This window comes from Loxodonta africana, chromosome 23 (assembly GCF_030014295.1).
Source record: "Loxodonta africana isolate mLoxAfr1 chromosome 23, mLoxAfr1.hap2, whole genome shotgun sequence".
NCBI classification, from domain to species: Eukaryota; Metazoa; Chordata; class Mammalia; order Proboscidea; family Elephantidae; genus Loxodonta; species Loxodonta africana.
The window spans coordinates 38366568-38387136 of NC_087364.1; positions in this window are offsets into that span (position 1 = coordinate 38366568).

Consider the following 20569-nt stretch of genomic DNA (forward strand, 5'->3'; position numbering starts at 1 on the left):
TGCATGCACCAGTGTGGAACTATTTCAGAAGAATAAGCCCTTGTTGGGAGACTACAACCTTTTCAGCTGTGCAGTGAAGAGGTGGGTGTTTGATGTTTGACACTGCTTTGGCTATTAAACAGGGTCCCCACCTACCCACATCAGGAGACTAAGGACTTGTGGTTCCACTCAGGTCATCCAGCATCCCTCGACAGGGGTCCAGGATAACTGGTACCTCCCGGGCCTTACAACCAAAAACATTGCATACCCATGGTCTGACTGCAAAACCCACCCACCTGTACACTCTAGGGAAGATGGACATGCTTTCTTCAGAGACACTTGGGGGATGATTCTCATCCCCAGCCTTGTTCAGAGCATGAACCCCTGCTCCAACCAGATACCAGTACCTACACAAATCACCCCTGCCCCTCTTAGACACAGCCTGTGACACACTTGATGACCACCTACCTGGACAACTGAGCTGAATTCATACAAGAAAAGTGAATGGACTTCTAGACTGAAACATCTGCTAATAGCTCTAGCCAACTGGGGACAGGATGTCAGAGCTCCAAAGGTGAAAATAATCAAGCTAGCTCACTGAAGCAACCCATCTGGGCATATCAAAACAAAGCAAACCAAGAAGCTACGACACAGTAAGCAAACATAAAATAAACTAATACAATACTTTATAGATGCCTCGGAAACAACAGTCAATATCAAGTCACATAAAGAAAAAGACCATGATCACCTCAACAAGCACTCAAAACAAAGAATAAAGGGACCTTCTAGATAAAAGTGCCTTCCTGGAATTACCAGAGGTAGAATACAAAACATTAATATACAGGGTCATTCAAGACATCAGGAAACAAATTAGTCAATATGCAGAACAAGCCAAGAAACACACAGATAAAGCAGTTGAAGACATTGAAAGGTTATTCAGGAACATAATGAAAAATTTGATAAGCTGGAAAAATCCATAGACAGCAATCAGAAATTTAGAAGATTAACAATAAAATCACAGAAATAGACAACTCAATAGAAAGTCAGAGGAGCAGAATTGAGCAACTGCAAGGTAGAATTTGTGAACTTAAAGGTAAAGCACTTGGCACCAATGTATTGTACGAAAAATAGGATAAAAGAATAAAAAAAATGAAGAAACATTAAGAATCATGAGACTCTATCAAGAGAAATAACCTGGGAGTGAGTGGAGTTCCAGAACAGGGAGGGATAACAGAAAATACAGAGAGAATTGTTCAGGATTTTTGGCAGAAATCTTCCCTGATATCATGAAAGATGAAAAGATATCTATCCAAGATGCTCATGAAACTCCACATAAGGTAGATGTTAAAGGAAAGTCACCAAGACATATTATAATCAAACTTGCAAAAACCAAAGAAAAGGAGAGAATTTTAAGAGCAGCTAGGGATAAAAGAAAAGTCACCTACAAGTCAATAAGAATAACCTTGGACAACTTGGCAGACACCATGCAGGCAAGAAGGCAATGGGTTGACTTATATAAAAAATCAAAGGAAAAAAATTGCTAGGAAAACAGTCTCACAAATATGCAGGTGAAATTAGGACTTCTCCAGATAAACAGAAGTTTAGTGAAATACTAGAGGGAAATACAAGAAATACTAAAGGGAGTTCTTTGGTTAGAAAATCAATAACATCAGGTATCAGCGAAAGACTAGAACACTGGGCAGAGCATTCAGATGTCAATCCAGACAGGGAAATCACAAAAATGAATCAAGATTTAAAAAAGCTCAAAACAGGGAAACAGTGAAGTTATTACGTAAAAGAAGATAACATTAAAAAAATAAAGAGGGACTAAGAAATGTAATCATAGATCTTCCAAATGGAGAGGAAGATACAGTGATACAAAGAAATAAAAGTTCTGTTTAAATTTAGAAAAATAGGGGTAAATATTAAGGTAACCACAAAGGAGACAAACTATCCTACTCATCAAAATAAAATACAAGAAAAAAGTAGAGACTCAGTAGAAACAAAATGAATATGAGGAAAGGACAATATATAAAGATAATTTACTCAGCACATAAAATTCAGTGGGAAAAAGAAACTCTCAACAACACACAAAAAAAGACATCAAAATGACAGCACTAAATTCATGCCTATTCATAATTACCCTGAATGTAAATGGACTAAATGCACCAATAAAGAGACAGAGAGTGGCAGAACAGATTAAAAAACAGGATTCGTCTATATGCTGCCTACAAAAGACACACTTGAGACTTAGAGACACAAACAAACCACAAGTCAAAGGATGGAAAAAAATACATCAAGCAAACAACAATCAAAAAAGAGCAGGAGTGGCAATAGTAATTTTTGACAAAATAAACTTTAAAGTTAAATACATCATAAAGGATAAGGAAGGATGCTCTATGATGATTAAAGGGACGATATACCCAGAAGACTGCAGCAGCTGACGAAAATCTTCTATTTCTTCATCTTTGGCCCTAGTGGTTGGGAGTATCAGAACACTTAATTGTGCTCATGAGGAACCTTTACATAGATCAAGAGGCAGTTGTTCGGACAGAACAAGGGGTTACTTACTGGTTTAAAGTCAGAAAAGGTGTGGGTCAGGGTTGTATTCTTTCATCATACCTATTCAATCAGTATGCTCAGCAAATAATCTGAGAAGCTGGACTGTATGAAGAAGAACAGGGCACCAGCATTGGAGGAAGACTCATTAATAACCTGCATTATGCAGATGACACAACCTTGCTTGCTGAAAGTGAAGAGGACTTGAAGCACTTACTAATGAAGATCAAAGACCACAGCCTTCAGTATGGATTGTACCTCAGCATAGAGAAAACAAAAATCCTCACAATTGGACCAATGAGCAACATCAGGATAAATGGAGAAAAGATTGAAGTTGTCAAGGATTTCATTTTACTTGGATCCACAATCAACAGCCATGGAAGCAGCAGTCAAGAAATCAAAAGATGCATTGCATTGGGTAAATCTGCTACAAAGGACCTCTTTAAATTGTTGAAGAATAAAGATGTCACCCTGAAGATTAAGGTGCGCCTGACCCAAGCCATGGTATTTTCAATCGCTTCATATGCATGTGAAAGCTGGACAATTAATAAGGAAGACCAAAGAAGAATTGACGCCTTTGAATTGTGGTGTTGGTGAAAAATATTGAATATACCATGGACTGCCAAAAGAACAAACGTGTCTTAGAAGTATGACCAGAATGCTCCTTAGGAGCAAGGTTGGTGAGACTGTGTCTTACATACTTTAGACATGTTGCCAGGACGGATCAGTCCCTGGAGAAGGACATCATGCTTGGCAGAGTACAGGGTCAGCAGAAAAGAAGAAGACCCTGAGTGAGGTGGATTGACACGGTGGCTACAACAATGAGCTCAAGCATAACAACTATTATAAGGATGGCTCAGGACAGGGCAGTGTTTCGTTCTGTTGTGCATAGAGTCCCTATGAGTCAGAAAGGACTCAACAGCATCTAACAACACAACCACATACCAAGAACATATAACCACATTAAATATTTATGCACCCAATGACAGGGTTGCAAGATACATTAAAAAAACTCTATCAGAGTTGAAAAGTGATATAGACAGCTCCACAATAAGAGTAGCAGACTTCAACATACCACTTTCAGTGAAGGATAGGACATCCAGAAAGAAGGTGAATAAAGACACAGAAGATGTAAATGCTACAATCAACCAACTTGACCCTGTAGACATATACAGAACACTCCACCCAACAGCAACCAAATATACTTTCTTTTCTAGTGCACATGGGATATTCTCTAGAATAGATCACATATTAGGTCATAAAGCAAGCCTTAGCACAATCCAAAACATTGAAATATTAGAAAGCATCTTCTCTGACCATAAGGCCATAAAAGTGGAAATCAATAACAGAAAAAGCACAGAAAAGAAATCAAACACTTGGAAACTGAAAAATACCCTGCTCAAAAGAGACTGGATTATAGAAGACATTCAGGATGGAATAAAGAAATTCAGAGAATCCAATGAGTATGAAAACACTTCCTATCAGAACCTTTGGGATACAATGAAAGCAGTGCTCAGAGGTCAATTTATATTAATAAAGGCACACATACAGAAAGAAGAGAAGGCCGAAATGAAAGAATTATCCCTACAGCTTGAACAAATAGAAAGAGAGCAACAAAAGAAACCCTCAGGCTCTGGAAGAAAACAAACAATAAAAATCAGAGCAGAACTAAATAAAATAGAATACAGAAAAACAATTGAAAGAATTAACAAGATCAAAAGCTGGTTTTTTGAAAAAATCAACAAAATTGAGAAACTGTTGGCCAAACTGACAAAGGAAAAACAGGAGAGGAACCAAATAACTGAGTAAGAAATGAGATGGGCTATATTACAACAGATACAACTGAAATTAAAAGAATCATATCAGATTACTATGAAAAATTGCACTCTAACAAATTTTAAAATCTAGAAGAAATGGATGAATTCCTAGAAACACCCTACCTACCTACACCAACACAAACAGAGGTAAAACAAATAAATAGGCCCATAACAAAAGCAGAGATAGGAAAGGTAATCAAAAGACTCCCAACACAAAAAAGCCCTGGCCCAGAAGGCTTCACTGCACAGTTCTACCAAACTTTCACAGAAGTGTTAACATTGCTACTACTACAGGTATTTCAGAGTATGGAAAAGGAGGGAATACTACCAAATTCATTCTACGAGGTCACCATATCCCTGATACCAAAACCAGGTAAAGACACCACAAAAAAAAGAAAATTACAGACCTATATCCCTCATGAACTTAGATGCAAAAATCTTCAACCAAATTCTAGCCAATAGAATTCAACAACATATCAAAAAAATAATTCACCATGACCAAGTGTGATTCGTACTAGGTATGCATGGATGGTTCAACATCAGAAAAAGAATTAATGTAATCCATCGCATAAATAAAACAAAAGACAAGAATCACATGATTTTAACAATTGATGCAGAAAAGGCATTTGACAAAGTTCAACAACAATTCATGATAAAAACTCTCAGCAAAATAGGAATAGAAAGAAATTTCCTCAACATAATAGAGAGCATTTATACAAAGCCAATAGCCAACATCATCCTAAATGGAGAGAGCCTGAAAGCATTCCCATTGAGATTGAGAACCAGACAAGGATGCCCTTTATCATCGCTCTTATCCCACATTGTTCTGGATGCCTAGTCAGAGCAATTAGGCTAGATAAAGAAATAAAGGGCATCCAGATTGGCAAGGAAGAAGTAAAAGTATCTCTATTTGCATTTGACATGATCTTATACACAGGAAACCCTAAGGAATTCCCAAGAATACTACTGAAACTAATAGAAGAATTCTGAAGAGTATCGGAATACAAGATAAACAAAAAAATCAGTTGGATTGCTCTACACCAACAAAAAGAACATCAGAGAGGAAATCACCTAATCAATACCATTACAGCAGCCCCCAAGAAGATAAAATACTTAGGAATAAATCTTTCCAGAGACATAAAGGACTTATACAAAGAAAACCACAATAAATTTCTGTAAGAAACTGAAACAAACCTACATAAGTGGAAAAACATTCCTTGCTCATGGATAGGAAGACTTAACATTAAAAAAAATCTATTCTACCAAAAGCAATCTATACATTTAATGCAATTCTGATCCAAAATCCAACAGCATTCTTTGATGAGATGGAGAAACAAACCACCAACTTCATATGGAAGGGAGAGAGGCCCCGGATAAGTAAAGCATTACTGAAAAAGAAGAACAAAGTGGGAGGCCTTATTCTACCTGATTTTAGAACCTATTATACCGCCACAGTAGCCAAAACAGCCTGGTACTGGAACAACAACAGTTATATAGACCAATGGAACAGAATTGAGAATACAGACATAAATCCATCCACATATGAGCAGTTGATATTTGACAAAGGCCCCAAAACAGTTAAATGGGGAAGACAGTCTTTTTAACAAATGGTGCTGGCATAACTGGATATCCATCTGCAAAAAAACTGAAACAAGACCCATACCTCACTCCATGTACAAAAACGAGCTCAAAATGGATGAAAGACCTAAATAAAAATCTAAAACGATAAAGATCATGGAAGAAAATATAGGACAACTTTAGGAGCCCTAATGCATGGCATAAACAGTATACAAAACATTACTAACAATGCAGAAGAAAAGCTAGATAACTGGGAGCTCCTAAAAATCAAACACCTTTATGCTCATACAAAGACTTCACCAAAAGAATAAAAAGACTACCTACAGACTGGGAAAAAGTTTTTAGCTGTGACATTTCCGACCAGCACCTGGTCTCTAAAATCTACATGATACTGAAAAAAACTCAACTGCAAAAAGGCAAATAACCCAATTATAAAATGGGCAAAAGATATGAACAGACACTTCACTAAAGTAGACATTCAGGTAGCTAACAGATACATGAGGAAATGCTCATGATCATTAGCCATTAGAGAAATGCAAATCAAAACTACAATGAGGTTTCATCTCACTCAACAAGGCTGGCAATAATCCAAAAAACCAAAAATAATAAATATTGGAGAGGCTGAGGAGAAATTGGAACACTTATACACTGCTGGTCGGAATGTAAAATGGTACGGCCACTTTGGAAATCTATTCGGCGCATAGAACTACCATACAATCCAGCTATCCCACTCCTTGGATAATATCCTATAGAAAAAAGAGCCTTTACACCAACAGATATATGCACACACATGTTCATTTGTAGCACTGTTTACAATAGCAAAAAGTTGGAAGTAACCAAGGTGTCCATCAATGGATTAATGGATAAATAAATTATGGTATATTCACACAATGGAGTATTATACATCGATAAAGAACAGTGATGAATCTGTGAAACATTTCATAACATGGAGGAATCTGGAAGGCATTATGCTGAATGAAATTAGTTGCAAAAGGACAAATATTGTAGAAGACCACTATTATAATAACTCATGAAATAGTTTCAACAGAAAAGAAAATATTCTTTGATTGTTATGAGAGGGAGGAGGGAGGCAGGGTGGGAGAGGGACATTCACTAATTAGATAGTAGATAAGAACTTCTTTAGGTGATGAGAAAGACAACACACAATACAGGCGAGGTGAGCACAACTGGACTAAACCAAAAGCAAAGAAGTTTCCTGAATAAACCGAATGCTTCAAAGTCTAGTGTTGCAGGGGTAGAGGTTTGAGGACCATGGTTTCAGAGAACATCTAAGTCAATTGGCGTAGTAAAATCTTTTAAGAAAACATTCTGCATCCACTTTGGAGAGTGGTGTCTGGGGTTTTAAATGCTAGCAAGTGGCCATCTAAGATGCATCAATTGTTCTCAACCCATCTAGATCAAAGGAGAATGAAGAACACCAAGGAGACAAAGTAATTACGAGCCCAAGAGACAGAAAGGATCACATAAACCAGAGAGTACGTCAGCCTGAGACCAGAAGAGCTAGATGGTGCCTGGCTACAATCCATGACTTCCCTGACAGGGAACACAACACAGAACCCCTGAGGGAGCAAGAAAGCAGTGGGATGCAGACCCCAAATTCTCATAAAAAGACCAGACTTAATGGTCCAACTGAGACTGGAAGGACATGGCCCCCAGACCTTCTGTTAGCCCAGGACAGGAACCGTTCCCAAAATCAATTCTTCAGACAGGGATTGGACTGAACAATGGGGTAGAAATAGATGCTGGTGAAGAATAAGCTTCTTGGATCAAGCAGACTCTTGAGACTATGTTGACATCTCCTATCTGGAGGAGAGATGAGAGGGCAGAGATGGTTAGAAGTTGGCAGAATGGTCACAAAAAGAGAGAGTGGGGGGAAGGACTGGGCTGTCTCCTTAGAGGGAGAGTAATTAGGAGTATATAGCAAGGCGTATATAAATTTTTGTATGAGAGACTTACTTGATTTGTAAACTTTCACTTACAGCACAATGAAAAGTACAAAAAAAAATTCCATAAAAAATGCTTTTACTTGTTGTAATGCAACTACCTTATAACATTGTGTTAATCAGGATTTGGCTAATATTTGTAATGATGTTTGTTTTTAAATCTCAGTGACTTAATAAAACAGTGGTTTAATTGTTCACATTTCATTGTGCATTGATGGAAGGCTCCTGTTCAAGCAGTCATTGATTAACCCTGTCTCTTTCTATCTTTCCGCAGAAGCTCAAAATCTTCCATTGGATCAATAGGCTAAAGAAGACAGAGCATTAGAGAATGTCATAGAAGGGAATTTTTCTTTTTTGTTATTGTTGTTTATTTGTCTACTTTTTTTTTTTAATCTGGAATTGACCGTGGCGTAAGTCATTAGGGTCAGCATTCTAATTTGAAAATTATTTTAGTAAATGATATTAAAAAAAAGTTGTTTTAATAAGTTGACAAAACCAATTTTGATTAATTAAGCTTACCTCCACTTGAGGCAGGCAGTCTCAGAGCCCCACCCTTCTAAGAGACATCTGCTCTGGCTTTCCTCCTACACTAGGCATATTAAGCTATGCATTCTTCTGAAATTGTCCTTGAGAAGATAACCACAGAATGGGCCATAGATAGCCTCAACCAACTTTAGCAGTTTTTCTAGCAATCTTAGCATTTCCAGTTTTTTTATTAGCTCCTCCTGAAGTGCAAAATACATATAAGCCACCCAGCTCTGAGTGGAGGCTTAACATGCTAGTGAAGGAAAATGGACTTCCTCCTCCATCCTGGGGGAATGAACCCTTGTTGAGAGAAAAAGCATAGTCATCCCCAAGCCCTAAGCACATGCACGAAGGACAATTGTGAATATTCATGATGAATTTGTGCTTCCTTGTCTGCTCTATGTAAATGCATCTCCCCAAGCTGCCTGTGAGCAGCCTTGGAGGCAACAACCTCAATTGCTCCTTTCCTTGCACAATAAAATAAGGGCATCTTTCTTTTTCCCACCTCAGCCTCTTGTTTATTGACTGTAACAACTCATGCCAAGCAGAACCTGGGGTTTCCAACTGGCAACACACTGACTTTAAATGTTGTTATAATAATATCACAAATTATTGAGTCTAATTTGAACTTTCTATTTTGTTCAGTGTTCCATTTTAATTCACACTGAAGTTTTGTAATATATTTGAGCAGGTAGCTTCCAGAATGGATAAAGAGCTAGTAGAACCTCTTCACAGCATAACAACACTTTAAACACTTTAATTGGTGAACATTTAAGAAATAAAACAAAATGAAGAAATCCTGATGATTTAAATTCTTTGGAAATTGTCTTAAGGTCTTATAGCAAATGGAAAAAACTTTATTCTGGAAAACCACTAAATATTGGTAAGAGCAGTGAGAATATATGGCATTTGAGCCACAACCTGCTTCCTAACCCTATTCACCCTGAGCTTCTGGTTACAAGGTCTAACTGGGGTGCTCAGATGTGGTCAGTAAACAGGTGACTCCTCTTTTCTCAGCTCACAGTCTGGGGCTAGGGTTTCACCTCCAGAGGGGCAGGTGGACAATGGTATTTCTTTTCCCTTCCAGCTTTGTATAGGAAGGTAGGTGATGCCAAGAGGATCAGGTCTTCTTTACCCTAGATGAAACAGGTCAAGTATACTAGGGCTCTAATTCCCACCCCCTTCCCACTCAGTTTTCTCAGAGAGCAGAGGTTCCAGGCCTGGGGGAGAACACACTTCCCAGGTCCCTAGTACTCATTCATAGAACCAAGGAAAGAGGAGAACCTTCTGAGCTACAGTAACTATGGAGTTTAGGAAGGCTGTGCACATACACTAGGCTGGACCCCAGGGCATGGAACAGAGGAGAATGGAGCAGTCTTGGAAGCATTCACCAAGCTGCACACAAACTTATCAACAGAACGAAGGAACCTCAATGGAATCAAAGGCTTAAACATAGCTACTGACTAAACATGGACCGAACAATAAGCTACTGTGACCAAGGAGTAAATCCTAGGAAGCCAGGCTTAAAAATAAAATCAAACTTGTCCCTGAAGGTCTAGAAAACTAAGTGCATGCCCAATGCTGCATCCTCTTAAGACTAATCAGAAAGGAAACCTGGCAGAATTAGGCATAAAAACTTATAAACTCCTTGAACTGTAACAGCAGCCCCTAGATCACTGGCACATTCGATGGCAAAGGGAAAAAATGTAACTGGCTAAACAAGCTTAAACACAACCTTTGAATAATAATTGACTTATGCCCATTGAGGTGCGACCCCTAGGTGGTCAGGTTAAATGATAAAAAACAGCACCAAATTCTTAAAAGGGATATCAGAGGCTGAACACTGAGTGGAATTAGACTTCACAGGATTTGTTCAACCAAGTCACTAACCAAATAAATAAACAAGCAATCAACAATAACAACACAAATTATTTAGGGAATCAGTATCCAGAATTACTATATTATCTAAAATGTCAAGTTTCCAATAAAAAATTGTGAAACGTGTAGTAAAACAGGATGCATGACCAATACACAAGAAAAAAGAAAAGAAAAAGCAGGTCGGTAAAACTGCCTTTGAAGGGGACCAGATGGAGGACTTAAAAAAAGAAAGATTTTAGAGCAGCTATAAAAAAGTTTTTTTATTTTTTTGGTTATAATAAATGTTCGAAGAACTGAAGGAAACCATGCTTAAAGAAGTAAATGAAGGTATGAAGACAAAGTCTCATTAAACAGATTATACCAAAAAAGAGATAGAAATTATAAAAATGAATCAAATGGTAATTCTGTAGTTAAAAGATAAATATAAACAAAACAAAAATTTCACTGGAGAGGTTCAATAATTGATTTGACCTGTGTGAAGAAAAAAATCACCACACCTGTAGTTAAAATAGATAGAGATTCTGAAATCTAAAGATCAGAGAACAAAAGGAATAAAGAAAAATAAACAGAGTTCAGGGAATTTGGACATCATTAAGCACACCAAAATAAACAATGGAAATACTGGCACAATAAGAGAGAGAAAAAGGTGTAAAGACATTCAAGAAAAAAATGGATAAAACCTTCTTAAATTTGAGGAACAACATTAATCTACATATCTAAGAACCTCTGTGTACCCCTGTGCTCAAAGTGGGATTAATGTACAAACGCCATACCCAGATACATAATAGTCAAAATGCTGCAAGCCAAAGATAAAGAGAAAACCATGAGGGCAGCAGGAGGAAAAAGATTTATAACGTGTAAGGGGGAATATCTAAAACAAAAATTTAAATTCTCATGGCATTCAGACTTTCTGGTGCAATTGAGACTGGATGAACCCCTGAAACTGTTGCCTTGATATAGTCTTTAAATCAGCATACTAAATATCAAAACATCCCCTGAAGTCATCTTAAAATGAAAATACAGTTTAGATTAACTAGTAAAGAATGTCTGCCTTGAACATTGTGCTCTTTTAAGATCTATGTATATGGAATCAAACTGACAATAGCAACTTGAAAGATTACTTAGAAAATTTAGGGGTCAGGAAGTGAATGTTAATAGGGGAGAAGCAACTCAGAAAAGGTGGGTAAGAATGGCTGCACAACTCAAAGAGTATACTCAATGTCATTTGATTGTACATGTAGAAATTATTGAATTGGTATATGTTCTGCTGCAATTATTCTCAACAAAAACAACAAAAATAAACTATAAAAAAGCAATTACATCAAACAATACGTATTTAATTACATATTGGCCACATTGTTGTTAGGTGGCATTGAGTAGATTCTGACTCACAGCTATCCTACCAACACAATGAAAAAATGCCTGGTCCTGCACCATCCTCACACTCATTCCTATGTTTTATTTCTTGACTGCTGCTTCCATGGGTGTTGATTGTGGATCCAAGTAAAAGGAAATCCTTGACAACTTCAATATTTTCTTAATTTATAATGATGTTGCTTGTTGGTTCAGTTGTAGGATTTTTGTTTTCTTTATGTTGAGGTGTTTATATACACTGTTTTTTTAAGCCAAAAGAAATATTAGAAAAAATTTTGAGTGTTAAAAATTGTGTGAATTTTAATGTGATTTTATTGAATTTATAGATTATATTTATATAATTGTCATATTTTCATGCAAAAAAGTCAGCCTCCTACATTTGTTTGCCAACCGTGCCCTCCCCCCATGAGATATTTTCATAAGAGCACTATACCATTTTTTTTTTCACATGTAGCTGTAAAAAAATTAGCATTTCATGATTACAAAACTACCTCCTGGGGGGGAGAGTACAGGTGGCAAACAGAAGTAGAAGACGTGCAATTATTTGCATAAATATACAGTATACATAATATATACATATGATTTATTTTTTAAAACTCTACATCAGGCCCTGCTACTTCTAAAAGCTGGTATTATTAGTGATAAATGGGTTTATAATTTTCTTGCTCTGTATTATTTAATTAATAAAAAAAAGAAAAAAATTTTTTTCTTTTTTTTTATTATTTAATCAGTCCAGCTATACCTCCTGCACTCTCCCTCCAAAAGGAATTAGAGTTTTGATCCTTTGGAATTACCTCCTTACTACATTTTACTATAAAGACAGTAGAGGGCCTGGGATAAGCTTCCTCACCTCCCTTCTTTCAACTACACTGCATTTGATCCTTATCTTCTGATGTTTTTGGAATTCTGTAGATCTTTTCCAGTTGTTGTTAGCTGCCTTACGTTCAGTTCTGACTAACAGAGACCCTATGTAGAATGGAATGAAACACTGCCCGGTCCTGTGTCATCCTCCAAATTGTTGCTATGGTTGAATCCATTGTTGCAGCCACTGTGTCAACCCATCTCCCTGAGGATCTTCATCATATTCACTGACTCTCTACTTTACCAAGCATGATGTACTTCTCCAGGGACTGGTCCCTCCTAATATAGCATGTCCAAAAGTACGTGAGACAAAGTCTCATCATCCATCCTTACTTCTATGGAACATTCTGGCTGTACTTCTTCCAAGAGAGATTTGTTCATTCTTTTGGCAGTCCCTGGTATAGTCAATATTCTTCTCCAACACCTGGGTCCAAAGGACTAGCTCTGCTCCCAGCACTGCTTTTTTGGTGGTATGAGGTCCCCCTGTCTCTCTGCTGGCTCCTCTCTTTTATATCTTGAGAGATTGCTTCAAGACACAATCCAATCTTGTGTATTGAGTCCTGCCTCATTAACACAACTGCAGCCTGTCCTCTCACATTAACATCATATAGGCAGGATTTACAACATACAGGAAAATCACACAATACCGGGAATCATGGCCCAGCCAAATTGATACACACATTTTTGGGGGGACATAATTCAATCCAGACAGGAACAGACTCCAGAAACTTTGAATTTGGAGTTGAACAGTAGGGATAGTAGAAAATTATTCCTAGTAGAGAAGTGGTACTTCCAAGGGCAGCTGTGACAGCATCATTAGTAAAAGGGCCCAGGCACAGTGGTGCTGGTTGTAGAGGCTATAACCAAAAAAAAACCAAATCCATTGCTGTCAAGTGGATTCTGACGCACTGTGATCCTATTGGGTGGGTGATCCTATAGGACAGAGTAGAAATGCTCCATAATATTTCCAAGGACAGGCTGGTGGATTCCAACTGCCGAGCCTTTTGGTTAGCAGCCTGAGCTCTTAACCACTTCATAACCAGGGTTCCAGAGGCTGTGACACTTACTGTTAAGTATTAGATATACCATTCCTGGATTTTTTTTTTAAACTGTAATTCTTTCAGACTTAAATCTCTTTGTTTTATCCTTTTATCTCAGACTGATATGCCAGTCTTCTCAACCCTATTCTTTCAATAAATTTCTTTTTTGTGCTCAAATAAGGCAGAGCCATAACCTGCAGATTAAAAGTAAAAAATCTGAGTGGTACTTTCAAAGAGGGAAATTTTATAGCAGTTCAGAAAGAAAAGAGCAGCATAAGCAGGGAAACCAGAACAAGTTTATGAAGGATATGGGATGTAACTGATGCTTACAAGATGTCCATGGGGTAAATAAAGAAAGAGATTTGGGCTGGATATTCTGAGCAAGGAAAATGGCCTGAGTAACCTAAGTTAGAGAATCAGCAGTAGGCCAGTGTGATGGTAACTTGAGAGAGATGTTTAAGCTGTCCTTCTTTATCTCCCCGTCTCCATTCACTCTGCAAGACAATTTAATGTGATTTTTGCTCTTGCCAAAATTACAGTGAATCAGGTTCCATGAAAAATTCTCAGTTATTATTATTATTTAAGTGACCTGTACAGACTTTGAGTGTTAACCACTCTCAATTTTGGCTTGTGTGACATACATGTTCTGGAGTTTCCTCCTATCTTCTGGCTGTGTCTGTTAAGTCTCCTCTTCTGACTCTTCTTTCTTCATCTATTCCACAAAATCTGGTTTTTCATGGTTCTTTTCTGAATATATTTTTGTTCTCACTTTGCACATTATCCCAGGGCATATTCCTCAGTTCCCTTATGATCAATAATCATTTATGTGCTGCTGTCTTCCAAATCTATATTTACAGCTTTGATTTTTGATTACTTTCTTGTGTTCAAGACATGTATTATTAACTGCCTGGAAGAACACTCAGATTGGTACTCAAAGGCAACTCCATGTCAACCAGTCCAAACTGAACTCTTTCTCCTTTTATTTGCCTGGTGAATAGCTTCTATGCACCAAGTAACTCAATACAGATATCTTTGATTTTTCCTTCTTTCGTATCTAATCTTCTACCATTTCCACCACTAAAAAAAAAAAAACCCACTGCTACCCCATACTAAATTTACCATTAGAGCCTATTGATTTTTCTTTTTTAATTTATTTATTGTGCTTTAGGCAAAAGTTTACAAAACAAGTCAGTCTCTCATACAAAAAGCCATACACACCCCACCATGCACTCCCAGCCGTTCTCCCCTTGAGACAGCACATTTCTCCTTTCCACCCTGTATTCCCCTTGTCCATTCAACCGGCGCCCGTACCCCTCTTCCTTCTCATCTTGCCACCAGACAGGAGTCGCCAGCATAGTCTCATGTGTCTACTTGAGCCATGAATTTCACTCCTCACCAGCATCGTTTTCTACCTTATAGTCCAGGCCAAGCCTTGTCTGTAGAGTTGGTTTCAGGAATGGTTCTAATCTTGGGCTATCAAAGGGCCCGGGAACCATGACCGTCAGGGTCCCTCCGGTCTCTGTCAGACTATTAAGCCTGGTCTTTCTACAAGAATTTAAGATCTGCATCCCACTGTTTTCCTGCTCCATCAGGGCTTCCCTGTTGTGTTCCCTGTCAGGGCAGTGATCGGTGGCAGCTGGGCACGATCTAGTTCTTCAGGTCTCAGGCTGATGGAGTCTCTGGTTTATGTGGCCCTTTCTGACTTTTGTTTTTTGATATTTCTCAAGTATGTCTAATTTATTTTCATCCTCATTGCCCTTGTCTTTGTTCAGTCCAATTTTATTTCTCACTTAGATTATTTTAAGAGTCTCATAACTGGCATTCCTACTACAAGTATAGTTTTCTCAAAAATCTCTTTATAATAGCCACAAAAAAATTGTAAAAATTATTTCAATATGATTGATACATACTTTTTAAATTATTTAATGGGTTCTCAATCACCCCCAGAACAAAGTCTTAATTTGATGATATAACATATAAGATCCTTCTGTGATCCTCTTTTTTTTTTTTTTAATTCCTTACCTCTTCAGAGTCAGCTTTTAGTTTTATCCTCTCTCATCACAATCTCGGAAACACTTTATACTCTAGCATGGAACTTAAATGCTTTCAACAAAATGTGCCATGATTTCTCATATCTCTCTACCTCGACACTAGTTACTTCCTCTAAACGCACGCTCCCACCCCACCAAGCACATCCTAAACTGGATAACACCTAATAACTATGCAGAAGTCAACTTAGTTCTTACCTGTTCCGTGAAGTCTTCCTTAACTCATTGAGTCTCAGAAAGGCTCTTTCTAGAAAATCTAATTGCATTCTGTGTTTATTCATGTTAAGACATTAGACATATCACACTAAAATTTCATGATTATTTTCTTTATCATGCACTAGATTCAAAACTTCCTATGGTCAGTGCTTTACTCTTTTTTCTTTGTTACTAACCATAGATGATTAATATTTATGCAGTCATTTGAACTTGTTTGACTGTGGTGGAAAGACAAATATGGGCAATGAGAGGCAAAGGAGTGGTCTCAAGATAAATTAATTACCTATTGCGGGAATTCAAGAATAAAGTACAGAGCATTAAAATTTTTCTTCTACTAGATACACTTGTCGCAACAAATTACTGGCTGATGTCATTTATTACATGATATCCATGGCTTCTTATCTTTGCTCATTTTGTTACATTAGCATCACTTTTTATAATTATTCTTAAAGGCTGTATCTTCATTGCTCTGATTTCGTAGTCACTAAAACACTTTTTTTATTTCTAAGTGAACTCCTAAAATACACTGATGCTGAGAACTTTACCCAATACCAACTATTTCAATTTAATTAATGGTTCTTTTTTTAAAAAAAACATGAAATATAATTTAAAACCTGTAAGTAATGTCAGGAAGATTTTTAAAAAGAGAAAATTAGCTTTGTTTATTAAAATAGTAAATATATCAATAAAAATCAAAGGTATAAGAATGTTACTTTTATAGATTTGGGTGAATTTTATTTTCTTAACTGGTAGTCTTTCATTGTGCTTCAAAAAGAAAAAATATATGCACAATGATGACCACATACTTAGTCTTTGTAAGAAATTTTTAAAGATATTTCTGTAAAGTGCTATATTCCAAGGTAGAACTAAGCTTTGTTAATACATCATCCTATAAAGAGTACTTCTGACCTATGTTTCCATTCTGTGCATAAGAAATTTTGCTGTAAGGTACAGGAAGGAATCCCCTATCCATATGGTCTATCTAAATCTAGTCTTTAAGGAATTCTTGAACTCATAACTTTATAAGGATTTAGCTTAGAAATTAAATATTAACTTAAAATAAGATTTAACTTGGAAACAAAATGTACCAAGGTGGAGACAACATGGTGCCCTAGACAGATACATCATGCCATCCCTCTGCAGCAAAGACTCAAAAAACTAAGTAAAACGGATATAAATGTCAATCATAGATTCCTAAGCATCAAATGAAGGGACAAGGAAATAGATCAAACATCAAATGGAAGAAGAAACTAAAGGAAAACAGAGAATGAGGAGAGATACGGAGTGGAGGTTTCCTGCCAACTAACACAGTAAATTGTCACCATCTTTGAGCACAGCCATCAATGACCTCAAACGGAGTACAGGAAAGCAACTTCACAGAGCTCCCAACAGGAGACAGAACACTTGGTAATCAGAGAAACATACTTTTCCACCCCTTAACCTTCTGCCCTGTACACAGCCTCCACCCCTCCTGAAAGGCCACGCTGATCCACCTTGGCTAGAAAGACATTGGCCAGCCACCAGCCTGTGTCCTCCCGGCCCCCTCCTGCCAGCCCCTGCCACGCCATATTTTTTTCCCTCCCAACCAACCCGCACCTAACCTCTACCCTTTCCCACCAGGTCACTCTGTGCCACTTTGGCTAGACAAGACCAGGGAGACACTGGTCTGCCACCAGCCTGGGTATTCCCCAACCCCACCCACCTGCTCTTGCCACACCATTTTTTTCCCCTTTCTTCCTTTTCTTTCTCCTTCCCACCTAGACTACCTCACATCTACCCTTCCCACTGGCACAGCTATGCTGTGCCACCTTGGCTAGAGAGGCACCAGTCCAATGCTAGCCCAGATCTACCTTGCCCTCACCTGCTGGTTCTGGCCACGCCATGTGTATATATTTTTTTAATTATTTTTTCTCCTTTCTTCCTTTTCTTTCTACTTCCCACATAGCCACGCATCCCACCTCTACCCCTTCCTGCTGAGCTGCACTTTGGCACCTTGGCTAGAGAGACTCTGGCCTGCCACAAGCACAAGTCTGCCCTGCCTCTACCTGTCAGTTCCAGATATGCTATCTTTTTTATTTTTTTCTCTCCTCCTTTTCTTTCTCCCTCCCACCTAGCCCATATCTCATCTCTACCCCTCCTTGCTGGGCCATGCAATGCCACATTGTCTAGAGAGACACAAGCCCACTGCCAGTCCTGGTCTGATCTGCCCCCACTAGCTGGCTCCTGCTATGCCATTTTTAAGGTATTCTTTCCCTTTCTTCCTTATCTTTCTCCCTCCCACCTAGCCCGTACCTCATCTCTGTCCATTCCTGACAGTCCACACACGCCACCTTGGCCAGAGAGGTACCAACCCACCACCAACCTGGGCCCACCCAGCCCCACCTGCTGGCTCCAGCCATGCCATTTTTTCTTTTTTCCCCTCTCCTGGTTTTCTTTCTTCCTCTTGACTAGCCCATACTTCACCTCTACCCCTTCATGTTGGGTCATGTCATGTCACCTTGGCTAGAGGGATGCTGGCCTGGTGCCAGGCCAGGTCCATCTCACCCCCATCAGCTGGCTCCTGCTGCTACATTTTTTTCTCCTTCTTCCTTTTCTTTATCCCACCAACCTAGCCTGTACCTCACCTCTACCCCTTCCTGCTGGGGCACACTGCATCGCATTGGCTAGAGAGACACTGGCCTGCTGCTTCCCTGAGTCCATCCTGCCCCCACCCACTGGTGGGGCATATTTCTTTCTTTTTTTCCCCTTAATTTTCTTTCTCCCTCCACCCTCCCTGTACACCACCTTTACCCCTTTTCACTGGGCCATGCTGCACCACCACGGACAGAGAGCTACCAGCCCACCCAGCCCAGGTTCTCTTGTGCCATTTTTTTTTCTTTTTTCCCCTTTCTTCCTTTTCTTTCTCCCTCCCACCTAGGCCCATATACCACCTCTACATATCCTTGCTGGGCCAAGCCACATCTCCATGGCTAGAGAGACCCAATACCACCAAGGTCTGCTCCACCTCCACTCAACAATGCCCTCTGCACCACTTTTTCTTGCTAACTCCCACCCAGCCCTGTAAGCCATCTCTACCCCTTCCCACCAAGCTTCACTGCACTACAGTGGGTAGAAAGCTACTAGCCTTCACCACCTCACAAACACCCACCCCAACCCACTAGCCCCAGCTGTGCCAATTTCTTGTTTTATTTATTTATTACCCTCTCAGCTGACCCCATAAGCCACCTGCCCCACTTCCACCAGGGCCATGCCAAACATCTGTGCCTAGAGAGCCACCAACCTACTGCTTTCTATTTCCTATTTAACCTTGTATGCTACCTTCTAGCCTTCCTGCTGGCCTCCAGTTCCATCCAGCCTCCACCTGCTGGCTACCCCTTTTTTTTCTTTTCTTTCTATCTCTTTTCTTTTTTCCCCCACCTAGCCCCATACCCCACATCCCCTTCCAACAGGTCCTCACCATGCTGTGGTGGCTAGTTAGTCCCCAGCACAGGCCTGCCACCACACTGAGCCCACACTCCTCCTTCCCTCCCACCACCTGACCAATTGCTGAATGTTGGAAGGTGAGTCCATAGCACTCCCTGTCTGGCACACCTGCATAACTGGGGAGGGGTTGTGAATGTTCCTACACCACTACACCAACATCAGGAGGCAGACTGCCCAGTCTGCCCTCAGCCACCTTACCAAACCAGTTAACAGCAAAGAGGGCTAACCCTACCTGCTGCTGCCCTATCAACCAGTTAAGGTGGTGGGAGCTACTGTGCTCACAGATAAACAAGCAGCAAAACACGTCTGGCCCACCTGCCCTGACATATCAAAATGAAACAAAGAAGCAGGATAAAACAAACTGTGCAATCAATAAATAAAGAAAACAAAATATTAATGTCTCAGAGGCAGCAGACAAAATCAAAACATATAAAAAGCAGGACAAACGGCTCCAGCAAGTGACCAAAATGAAGAATTACATAACCTTCTGGTAGAAGAAAAGGCAGTGAAACTACCTGATGTGTAATTCAAAAAACTAAGATTTAGGCCTCTTCAAGAGAGTAGGAAATAGATAAATGAAAACACAAATGAAACCAAAGAAAACATAGAAAAATCATGGATAACAGACAAAATCAACAAAAAAATACTCAAAATCAAAGCAATTGAAAAATTCAGTAAACTAGTACAAGAACAAAACATCAAAATAAATAGTTAGAAATCATTAAAAAAAAAAACAGCAACTAGAAATTCAAAAGATAAACAACAAAATTTCACAAATGGACAAGTCAGTAGGTTTTAGGAGCAAATTTGAAACAATTGAGAAACAGAATCAGTGAGATTGACAACAAATTCATAGATGCCACTTCTTTTGAGAAAAATCAGAAAAAAATGAAGAAAACCTAAAAATTGTATGGGAAAAAATCAAGAGCAAATATTAGCATGTGATCGGAGTTCCAGTCCAGGGGGAGAAAATGGAAAACACAGAGAAGAATGTTGAAGATTTGCTGGCAGAAAACTTCCCAAATGTCATGAAAGACAAAAAGCTGACCATCCAAGAAGCTCAACAAACACCATATAAGATAAATTCCAAAAGGAAGTTACCAAGGTGTATCAAAGTCACCCTTGTCAAAACCAAAGACGAAGAAAGAATCTTGAGAACAATGAGAAGTCACTTATAAAAGGGGAAACAATAACACTAAGCTCTGATTCCTTGGCAAAACTATGCAGGAAGAGGGTAATGGGATAAC